This window comes from Bombina bombina, chromosome 6, assembly GCF_027579735.1.
Source record: "Bombina bombina isolate aBomBom1 chromosome 6, aBomBom1.pri, whole genome shotgun sequence".
In the NCBI taxonomy this organism is placed as follows: domain Eukaryota; kingdom Metazoa; phylum Chordata; class Amphibia; order Anura; family Bombinatoridae; genus Bombina; species Bombina bombina.
Genome location: NC_069504.1, coordinates 589,150,103 through 589,162,510, shown reverse-complemented (window position 1 = coordinate 589,162,510; position 12,408 = coordinate 589,150,103).

Here is a 12,408-nt window from a genome sequence, read left to right as displayed (position 1 = left end):
GGTCACCTAGGGGAAAAAAAACTCATTTGTTAATGTAATCCTATGAACAAAATATTTTGGAGAAAAGACTACAGAAAGAAAAAAAAACATGTGCTTGGAATAACCATGTTAATAGAAACGTTTGTTCAATAAAAGGAATATCTAATTCTCCCCTTAAAATTTGTTTAGGTATCTTAAATTGTATTCAAACTAAACTGTCTTATAAAAATTATTCATCAGTGAGCGATCATTTATTTTTCTACAGTTCATGTAATTTATAGTGAGTCTGTTGCTGAGTTCAGCGACTTAAAAAAAACACACCATTTTTTTTTTTAAAGATTTTTAATATATACAGTTTAAAAGCTCTTGAGGTCTGAGCATGAGTCTAAATATATAATAGCTGAAACTCATAGGCATCCAAAGACCTTTGGCAAGAGGAAGTGAATGTACTTCAGGCTCAACATATCTGCAGACTTAATAATAAGGTAAAAGCAAGAGAATGTCCATAACCTAGCCCTCTTACAATCTAAAGGGTCACATAATCCCTCATTTGAAAGTAGAGGACTCTCCCCCTTTTACATTGAAAATCATTTGTAAATTACAGGGTTGATTTGAAACCTTGTAGGTGGCCCTCGTTTGGCGCGGTTCAATTTTAAAATAGTCAGAAGGAAAATCTACTACTCATTTGTAGTTTTGAAACCACTGAACAAAAAGTCTAAAAATAATACATATGGGAGGGATTTTTAAATATTATATCCATATACCCATGTGACTTCCAATTGTAAAAGATCAAAATATCCTCTTTTAAATAAAGAGGTCATATAACCTCTAGACATTCCATAGTCAATGTGAAAATGGCAATATCCACTTGAGAGATATAAAAGGTAATGTTGTTAATTATCGGCTAGATTTAGGAGTTCTGCGGCCAAAGGGGGTGCGTTCAGCTACGCATGTATTTTTTCCACGCACCTTTTAAATACCGCTGGTATTTAGGAGTTCACAGAAGGGCTGCGTTAGGCTCCAAAAAAAGGGAGCGTAGAGGCATATTACCCGCCCACTGCAACTCTAAATACCAGCGGTGGCTTACGGGGACGCGGCCCAGCTTCAAAAACGTGCTCGTGCACGATTCCCCCATAGGAAACAGATGGGGGCAGTTTGAGCTGAAAAAAAACCTAACACCTGCAAAAAAGCAGCGTTCAGCTCCTAACGCAGCCCCATTGTTTCCTATGGGGGAAACACTTTCTAAGCTCTGCACCTAACACCCTAACATGAACCCCGAGTCTAAACACCCCTAACCTTACAGTTATTAACCCCTAATCTGCCACCCCCCCGCTATCGCTGAACCCTGCAGTGTTATTTTTAACCCCTAATCTGCCGCTCCGTATACCGCTGCCAACCTACATTATACCTATGTACCCCTAATCCTGCTGCCCACAACATTGCCGACCCCTATATTATATTTATTAACCCCTAATCGTGCCACCCCAACGTCCGCCGCCACCTACATACACTTATTAACCCCTAATCTGCCGACCGGGACCTCACTGCTCCTCTAATAAATGTATTAACCCCTAAAGCTAAGTCTAACCCTAAAACTAACACCCCCCTAAGTTAAATATAATTTTATTCTAACGAAATAAATTTAAATCTTATTAAATAAATTAATCCTATTTAAAGCTAAATACTACCTGTACAATAAACCCTAAATATAGCTACAATATAAATAATAATTATATTGTAGCTATTTTAGGATTAATATTTATTTTACAGTCAACTTTGTATTTATTTTAACCAGGTACAATAGCTATTTAAATAGTTAATAACTATTTAATAGCTACCTAGTTAAAATAAATACAAAATTACCTGTAAAATAAATCCTAATCTAAGGTTACAATTAAACCCGGAGCCATCTTCCTCACCGACGGACTAACGACGAATGAAGGGTTCCTTTAAGGGAAGTCAATCCAAGATGCGTCCCTCGAATTATGATCGGAACAGCCAATAGAATGCGAGGCTCATTCTGATTGGCTGATTGGATCAGCCAATCCGATTGAACTTCAATCTGATTGGCTGATTCCATTAGCCAATCAGATAATCCTACCTTAATTCCGATTGAGCTGATAGAATCTATCAGCCAATCGAATTCGAGGGACGCCATCTTGGATGACGTCCCTTAAAGGAACCTTCATTCGTCGTTAGTCCGTCGGTGAGGAAGGATGGCTCTGCATCGGCTGCTTGAAGATGGACCCGCTCCGCGCCGGATGGAAGAAGATAGAAGATGCCGCTTGGATGAGATGTCTGCCGGTCCGGATGTCCTCTTCTGCCCGGAAGGAGGAAGACTTTGGGACCCTCTGGAGGAGCTCCTCTTGCCGGATTACGATGAAGGACTTCGGAGGCTATTCTGGACGGATTCGGTGATACCCCGGCGTGGTGAAGACAAGCGTAGGGAGATCTTCAGGGGCTTAGTGTTAGGTTTATTTAAGGGGGGGGTTGGGTTAGGATTAGGGGTATGTGGTGGTGGATGTAATGTTGGGGGGGTATTGTATGGTTTTTTTTTACTAGGCAAAAGGAGCAGAATTCTTTGTGGCATGCCCCGCAAAAGGCCCTTTTAAGGGCTGGTAAGGTAAAAGAGCTTTACAATTTTTATTTTAGAATAGGGTAGGCATTTTTTTATTTTGGGGGCTTTGTTATTTTATTAGGGGGCTTAGAATAGGTGTAATTATCTTAAAATTGTTGTAATATTTTTATAATGTTTGTAAATTATTTTTTTATTTTTGTAACTTAGTTCTTTTTTTATTTTTTGCACTTTAGTTAGTGTATTTATTTTGTATTTATTTGTAGGTATTTGTATTTAATTTATTTAATTATTTTATTGATAGTGTAGTGTAAGGTTTAATTGTAACTTACGGTTAGGATTATTTTACAGGTAATTTTTTATTTACTTTAACTAGGTAGCTATTAATAAAGTTATTTACTATTTATTAGCTATTGTACCTGGTTAAAATAAATACAAAGTTGCCTGTAAAATAATAATATTAATCTAAAATAGCACAATATAATTATTATTTATATTGTAGCTATATTAGGGTTTATTTTACAGGTAAGTATTTAGTCTTAAATAGGAATAATTTATTTAATAAGATTTATTTTATTTTGTTAGATTTAAATTATATTTTAATTTAGGGGGGTGTTAGGGTTAGGGTTAGGACTTAGAGCTTTAGGGGTGTTAATACATTTATTAGAGTAGCGGTGAGGCTCCGGTCAGCAGATTAGGGTTAATAATTGTAGGTAGGTAGCGGCGACGTTGGGCGGGGGCAGTTAGGGGTTAATAAATATAACTATAGGGGTCGCGCGATGTTAGGGGCAGCAGATTGGGGTACATAGGGATAATGTAGGTTGCGGCGGTGTGCGGCTCGGCAAATAGGGGTTAAAAAAAAATTTAAATAGAGTTGGCGGCGAGGTGGGGGGCCTCGGTTTAGGGGTACACTAGGTAGTTTATGGGTGTTAGTGTACTTTAGGAGCACAGTAGTTAAGAGCTTTATGAACCGGCGTTAGCCCAGAAAGCTCTTAACTCCTGGCTTTTCTCTAAGTTGCGACTGAAAAGTGAGCGTTTAGCCCCTTTCCTGACTGATTCTTAATACCACGGAGGTTGGTATAAACCAGCGTTAGGACCCCCTACCGTGGTTTTGACGCTAAAGCAGAGCTCTAATCTAGGCGTAAGTGTTTTCTGTCATAGCTGATATTAAATCCATACAGTCACAAGTTCACAAGGACCCAGTAAATGTTAAACACACACACAAACACACACACACACATAAAATATATATATATATATAATATATAAAATAGGTGGCGCTCGTTTGCGCCGTTTCAATTTGCACAGTTTCAGAATAACCGCCCTTTTTCCAGTCATGTGACTGCTATTGAAAATCACTGAGAAGCAGTGAATTTATTCAAATAAGGCAGGTCAGTAGGTGGGAGCTGTCCGCTTGTGTTGCATCAAAGATACTGCAAGCCAAGCAGGCTGAAATTAATCAGTGTAACCAGGGACCTGAGTTATCGAGCAGCTTTCAAATGAACAAGATCTAGGAGCCACTTCCCTTTTATCTTCCTGCCCAGCTGCTTAAAAGTCAGGGGTGCCCTAAAATCAGTCCAGACTGCATGCATAGAATAGCTGCAGACACAATATTATCTAACATGCTAACAAGTGCAGAGAACTGTTTGCAGAAAAATGCAAGTAAAAAAATGTTTTGTTCATTAAACTTAGTTGATGATACATTCTGTGTTGTGTGTGTTATGGTTATTAGGTTTATAATGCTGTTTAGCAAATGTTTTTGTTCATTAAACTTAGTTTGATGATACATTCTGTGTTGAGTGATTATTTTATTAGTTTATAATGCTGTTTAGCATTTAAAGTCTTCATTTCAAAGTTTTAAAGAATAATGTATTAGGGTGTTACTTATGTCAATTTTGAGAGGGGGACCCCCCTGGAACCTAAGTCCCTCACTTCCCATTGACTTACATTATAAACTGGGTTTCAATTTACAATGGTTTCTATTTACAACCATTCCCTTCTGGAACCTAACCCCCGGCGTAAACTGAGGGCTACCTGTATATATATATAGCATTCATAGTGTCAAATTTATCTTCCTCTCCTGTTCTGGGGGGAGGATTAAAACTTTTGTTACAAAAAAAAAAATAAAAACACAGTCCAAGCCAACCAAACTACAAAATTCTGACTATTGGGTACACTATAAGGTATAACTAAAAATGTCTCCCCTAATCTGCACTAGTTGGACGCACTAACAGTGCATTGCTGTAGCCATGACAACTAGTGGCTGTCAGAATGCCAATGTGTAACTGTTGGTCTTACATCCATTCCACACACTAAACTCACATTTGTGATGTGGGATGTATGACTTAAACATAATTAAAACAATGAGGCCCTATTATCATATGTCTGTCGGACCTGATCCGACCAGTGCGGATCAGGTCCGACAGACATCACGAATGCGGAGAGCAATACGCTCTCCCTATTCAGCATTGCACCAGCAGCTCTTGTGAGATGCTGGTGCCACACGCCCGCCCCCCTGCAGACTTGTGGGACCCTATCGGACCCGCTATCAGGGGTTGTCAATCAACCCAATCGTATTCGATCAGGTTGAATTCCGCAATGTCTGTCCGCCTGCTCAGAGCATGCGGACAGGGGTTATGGAGCAGCGGTCTTTAGACCGCTATAAGAGGGAAAAAATTGAGAAGCACAGAGCGATTGCTGGAAAGTGGATTTAATGGATAGGCCAATCCAAAACAAAATAAAAACATAGTGTTGGAGGGTAAATACTCTCGGGTAAAATACAGAGACACAAATCGTTAGAGCTAGCCAGGTACTATGGCTGATGCGTTTCGGCATAAAGCCTTACTCATAGCCACGCTAAAAAACATTTCATCTTACTGTGTTTAAAACCTCTAGCTCTCACTGTGATTGGTCTCTGGGTGTTCACACACCCCCTATCGATGTGACCAATTCAGTATAGAAACAGCCACACGCCCACTCTGAGTTCCGTGAACAGTAACCTTATCCTGTCACCACCTATAGCTAAGTAAACGATATGTCAAAATTGCAAAACCTGACTACTATAACCATTGCGTTGATAATTTTATCATAAAGGCACAACATTAGCAATACTGATGAGCTTAAATATACATATTTGAAACAACTCCTAATATAATAGTCACTCTACTGGATACAAAAACATAGTGGTTAAAGTCAAGGTGCTATTAGACATTCTGTCAAAAGGTACCCTTCATAGGGAAAGGTTAATGAGCAAAGAGAGAAATAAAAAAATAAAGAAATAGAAAGGAGACAAAAGGGATATATATACATAAATGGATTAATAGTCCAGCTCCCGGTTAGACAAACGTATCCGGAGGCCTGAAGCACAGAGAGTGTCAATATAAAAGACCAACGATTAGTATTGGGGGTTGAATAAAGGTAACAACCTTCTCCCTAAAAGTTACACTAATCTAATTGGATGGCAACATCTCATCCAAGATATTGAATCACTAGTAATTCATTCATTCAAGTAAATCCTAGTATCAGCAAGTTTTGACTGGGGTTATACAAGGAAAAGAGATCAAAATGATCAGGGATGGCTTGATGTGACAAGGGGGAGTGGAATATATATAATTTACTCAGTTGATTACAAAATATAAAAAAAATAAAAAAAATAAAAAGAGGGTCCTGTACCATAATGACAGAGACCCCCGCTCCCTCTCACAATATAGGATCCTAAAGCATATCTTAAAGCAAAAAATTCAATATTACTGAAATAGAAATAAGCCTTACACTGACCAGAAATTGATCAAATCAAATTCAGAATTTGAGGCCTACTGGATTTCTAGTTCTCAACTTGAAAATCCAGAAGGCCTCTCTTCTCCCCCCCAATTTATGTGTTCTGTCAATTAGACCTTTCTTAGGGAGTACCTTGTCAATAATTGTCCAGTTAAAGGACCCTAGGGTCTTTTTGGGATGTACATCAGCAAAATGTTTAACTAAAGGTGTTGGACAAGGTGCCTATTCTGATATCAGGACATGTGTTCCTTAATACGTGTTCTAGCCTCCCTAGTCGTAAAGCCCTACGTACTGAACGGGGAATTCTTTACAGGTAATCACGGTATATAAGGGTAAGTTTGTCTGCAGTCTAGGCAGTGATTGATCCTGTAGTTCTCACCTGTTACGATGAGCTAAAGGAGTATCCTACACTCACCTTCTCACATGCCACACAGGTATGATAATGGAATCTAAACGTGCCTACACATCTGAGCCATGAAGAAGCAACGGGACCTTCAGATCTAATCCTGGTTGGAGCTACAATATTTCCAATTGTTCTATTCTTTTTGTAGGCAAACTAACTCCTTGGTCAACCCACGTTGATCAAGCCTGCCAGGGAGTTTAAAATGTTTGTCTACAATTTGACAAATTTCACCATACTGTCTGGAATACTCAGTGATAAAAGTGACCTTAGTGTTAGAATGAGCAGTTCTACCTTTAGTCCTTTCTGGTTATTCCTATTCTGGCTCAGTAACTTTTCTCTGGGGATCCTTTCAACGGCTTTTCTGGCTAAACCAATCATTTGGGGGACTGTAACCTCTCTCTTTAAGGTCTAAGTGCCAATTCATCCGCCTGTTTTTCATAAACAGAAGAAAAAGTACAGTTTCTTTTTAAGCGTATGAATTGGCTCTTAGCCACAAACCCCCAAATACGCTTCGTGGATGGCAACCTAGATGCATGGAGTAATGAATTCCCTGCAATTGGTTGCGGTAAATCTTCTGTCCCTAACCCCCCTGAACAGATACACCTTCAAGAGTGAATCTAAAAGGTTTACTTGTGATGTTTGCACCTCTGAGGTAAAGCCAATACCCATAGTGTTTGTTTGTCAAGATTCTCAATGAAATCAGTCAGGGTGTACTTCCGACCCCATCCCAAATGAAGAGTAGGTCGTCAATGAAACGTCCCGTACCAAATAATTTCCTGTCTGTGGGGATTTTCCTTCCCAAAGACGTGGGACCAGCTCCCACCAACCCATGAACAGGTTGGCCATAGGAGGGGGGAAATTTAGGCACCCATCGCTGTCCTCCACGCCTCTGGAGAAAGAAGTTCCCCCCAAATTCAAAATAATTATGTGTAAGGAGGAATCTGGTAACCTCCACCACATAATCCACAAAGTCAGGGTCCCCACCATAGTGTCTGTCCATAAAAAAACGTATAGCTTCCAAGCCTTTGACATGGGGTATAGAGGTATAGAGGGATTTACGTCCACAGTAAGCCACCTGTAGTTTCGATCTCCAGGTGAGACTACTAAGCAGATTTATTACATGCTTGGTATCCACCAAATGGCTCCACGAAGGTGCCTACTATGGGCTGTAAAATATTGTCCAGACCACTCGGACAAGTGTTTCCAATAGGGAGCCAATGTTGCTTACTATTGGCCTCCCCTGTACATTTTCTACCGATTTATGGGACTTTAGGTAGATGATTGAAAGTAGCAATGGTGGGATTGAATACAAGTAGATAGTCTCTTTGTATCTGGATCAATAAAACCAAATTCCACCCCATCATCTACAAGGAGGCCAATTGATTTGATGAGCTCGCGTGGGATCCCCAGGCAACTTAGTATAGTCCTCAGGAATACTTAGCTGTCTTTTTTAGTCACTTCTGTCTAATAGGACAATGTTCCACCTTTGTCCGCGGCCCCTGATAATGTCATTATTTTTACTCAACCTATTCAGTGCCCTCTTCTGTTTGTAGTGATATTATTATTTCTGCCCCTAACAGACGTATATAAAGTCGAGTGAGGTCTTCCTCCACCCTTTTTTGAAATTTCTTGAGAAGGTTCCCCCTACATTTCTATAGGGTAAAAGGTGGACTTTTCCTGAAGGTAGGGAGTCCTGTACACAATTGTGCTGTCCTTTCCTCCACCTTCTTCCAGAGATTCCAAAACTCCTATAATCGCATATCTCCTGAAAGCTAAGGGTATTGTCCCTTTAATGTCCCCACAGCCCCTAAGTGACCATTAACTTGAATGTCATCATGGCTCTCATATTCCCCTCTCTTGGGTGTGTATTAAAGAACTTTCTCAATGTTAAATTCCTAATAAATTTATTCACATTCAGTAAAGTTCCAAACAAGTTAAAATCGGCTGTTGGCACAAAGGTTTAACCCCAGGCTCAAGACTTCAGTTCGTGGGGTGATCAGGGGTATATTTGGAAAGATTAATTATGTTCGTATCCGTAGTTTCCCCCTTCGTCTTCCTCTCCTCTGTGGATTACCTTCTCTTACTCCTTGTATACTGGTAGGCATTATCCTCCTTCCCCCACCTTTCTGGTGTTCTTTGGGGATGGGAAAAAACCTGTTCCAACCGAGTTTGTTCACACCGTCAATAATATCACTGTCGACCTCCCAATCCAGGAGCTTTCTCGTCCCTGGTAGTTGTGACTGCGAATGAAAATGAGGAGTTGGTGTTTTTAAGATAGGGGGAGTCAACCTTCGTCTCACAACCTGTTCCGAGGGGCGTTCTTCCCCCCGATGCTGACCCCTCATCAGGGGACCTAATACCTCACTTTCATAAAATTTCACCCTCCTTCCTCGATTACGCCTATGTTCTATTTGAACCACAATGTTGACCCGGGAGGAATGCACTTTTGTTCTGTTCCTTCCTTAGTAGGGAACTATCCATTTTGTTCCAAATATAGACTCTATTCAGGTCATAATCTTGTGTCCCTCAGGTATTTATTATGTTTTACCTGAAGGAGAAGTGGTTTAGCTTCTGCCACTCATCGTTGTATTATCAAACTTTAGAAAGTTATGTCCTTAACCTTCCGTAGGTTCATGCTTCCTTTTGCACTTCCCTGATTTTAAGGGCAATCTCCCTCAGATTCTGTTTAATTCACATATGAGTTTCATCAATTTGAGGGAACAATCCGACAGATTGCTGTTTCTCAAAGTTCTATAAATGTCTTGTCCTCAGTCAGGAATGTGGGGGTACTTGTCAAGCCTCAAACCCTTGGAATAATACTAATTCTGATACTTTGTTCAGAGTATTGATGTTCCAAAATTAATTTATCCTCTTTGAGAAGTAGGGAATTCTAATTCTTAAAACAAGGTTATCAAACTGTAGTTGGTTTTATCTGTAGAGAAAATTCTTACTGTAATCCCCTTGTAGTTATGTCCCTTTCTTTTTCAGACCTTAGGAGAGAACAGAATTGGGGCCGTCTCTGTATTACCCCCATTGTCCATAATGGCTGCAGAGTTGGCAATATTGACAACTTTACCACCCTGGAGCCTGGCTTATGGCTCCACACACAAAGGTAAAAAAGCAACCATAAACAGAGGAAACAGTTCAAGCAGTGTAAATTGAGCCAGGTGGGGACAAAGTAGCTGAAGTGAAAGTATTGTTGATATACAGAATGACTGCACTTTATCCTTTTACAAGTACAATACACTATAAGATTACACCCTGGACTTTAAGCACCAAGCTGAATAGCGTAACAGGAGTTCCTCTCTCCTCTATCTATTTAAGTGTAGGAACCTGACCGGTTAGTAAATACATACAAGTATATGGTCGTAATAGAAGACACGTAAATACAAGTTGAAAACGAGTTGCCTCTCGTCGATATTGGCACAGATCCTTCATATCTTGCAGAGCACCAGATATTTACATCACATCCAGTACCCTGGGATGCAGGTTCGGTATGTAGTCGGCATAAGTCGCTTCCTGTTTGAGGCAATCCTCGGTCCCCCATCCTACTGGCACTTCCGGTTCGTTTGTGCCAAACTCTGCAGCCCCAGCTTAAAGCTCCATGCCTCACTCAGACCAAAAACAAATGCATAAAGGGAAAAAATTGAGACGCACAGAGCGATTGCTGGAAAGTGAATTTAATGGATAGGCAATCCAAAACAAATAAAAACATAGAGTTGGAGGGTAAATACCCTCGGCGTAAAATACAGAGACACAAATCGTTAGATCTAGCAGGTACCATGGCTGACGCGTTTCGCGCATAAGCCTTAATCATCAGCCACGTTAAAAAACATTTCATCGGGGGCGGGAGCCAGCAGCCTAGAGGAATAGACGCATGTTTTCAGAGCTCCCGCTCTAAATTACTTCAAAATCTTGCAGTATGAATACAAATTTAATACAAATTATGCCCTAAGAAACCATGAGCTAATTGCAACGCCGAGAAAGGGAGAGGAGATCACTTTTTCAAGCTAACACGGCAATCTGATAGTGTGACCTAGCGGCCTGACTGTAGCCCCTACCACGCAGACAGCAGCCAGCTACTAATGGAGCAGCACCTCACTGGATCCTAGGCTGAAATTCGAAACTCTCTAGACTCGTATCAACAGGCGTTTACAGCCATTTTCCACGGAGCCGCTTGGACCTGCAGTTGATGATGGAGCTTGGTCGGGAAGAAGGCTTGCACACAGTGGACGGCGTGGGACTAGCAGAGCTACACTGAGCTACAACGCTTTACTGTGCTCCCCCTGGATCTTGTTGCGAGTCCGGGATGAAAGGATCAGCACTTCTAAGGGCCTGAGCATCGGATAACAGAGCACACAGTAATGCGAGGCTACAGCAGGGCGTGTCGGCGCTTAAATGGAGGAGTGAAACTCAGAGCTGAAGTCACAGCAGAGCTGGTGAGGTCTGAAATCTTGGATCCGGATCTCAGGCCGCTTACCTCCTACACAACTAAACAGTTATGGGACTTACTTCCGTATACCTAAATCCAGACGGCTTGCAGAGATTGGTTGCCTCAACATTGGGGAGAGCTGGGGAGGCTTTCCTCATCTATTTTAAAGTTGGAGTGGGATTAGGACATAGCTGAATCCTATATGGACAGTCTGTTTTCAACTACTGGAACTGAGTTACTGTTTAAAACGCTAGAGTTGCTATCCCTACTGTTTCCTCCCCCCTACCCTGCCTGCAGGACTACGTATACGCTACATTATAATATCTTCAATACTTGTTATTTTTCAGCTTGCCATCTCTTATAACAAACTGTATATAGTTAAAACTTAGCTGTGTTAGGCCCAGCAGATACTATCGCTTACACTGAAGAGTCAATATGTCCTATGCAGGGCCCTTTGCATTTGTGGAGACCATATCTCTATCTATAGAGCTAGTCTTACTAGGCAGTGGACTAACTAAGCTAATAGCAGAATCTATATCATGACACTACAAACAGCGTATTTAAGGTTGTCTTTATTGTTTTATTGTCTTATCCTGCCCTATTTGCATGGTCTAGCATTTACTATGTTATCAAATCTCCAGTATCTTGTATTCAGCAGCTTATCGCCCCCCCATAGCAATATGTTTATAGTTTAAGAGTCAACTGACTCTAGCCCAATAGCTGTATGTCGCCCTTTGAAAAGCCCTAGCTACCGTGTAAACTCTCTGTGAAGCCCACATATAAATCAGAGCTATAACTGCGCCATGACTGCTCCCTATAGTCATTTTGGTCCTGCTGTGGCTATGTTGTTATGAAGATTATGCACATTTTTGCATTTTAATATGTTTTAAGCCTACATAGTACTAAGTAACTGTTGTGACTTGGTCGCATAACAGCATGTTTGAGTGGCGTAGGTGCAGTCAACATTTCAGATTGATAATTCGTAATTCCCTAAAAGCACCCTCAGTAACATCTCCCGAATTAATGTGTAGCATCATCTGATTATAAATGTCCTGCGCCTCCTTGTCTGTTTAAAGTTAGCATTAAGTCTATATGTTAAGCCACAGATGAGTTTTTATTACAGTTATACTTTTAAGTGTTGAACTGAATTTTCAATAGGGATCTAGAGACAGCATTCCCTTGAAAACCGCTGACTATTTGGGACACATATACTGTTTGTTTGAGCACTGAACTCTGGGTTTT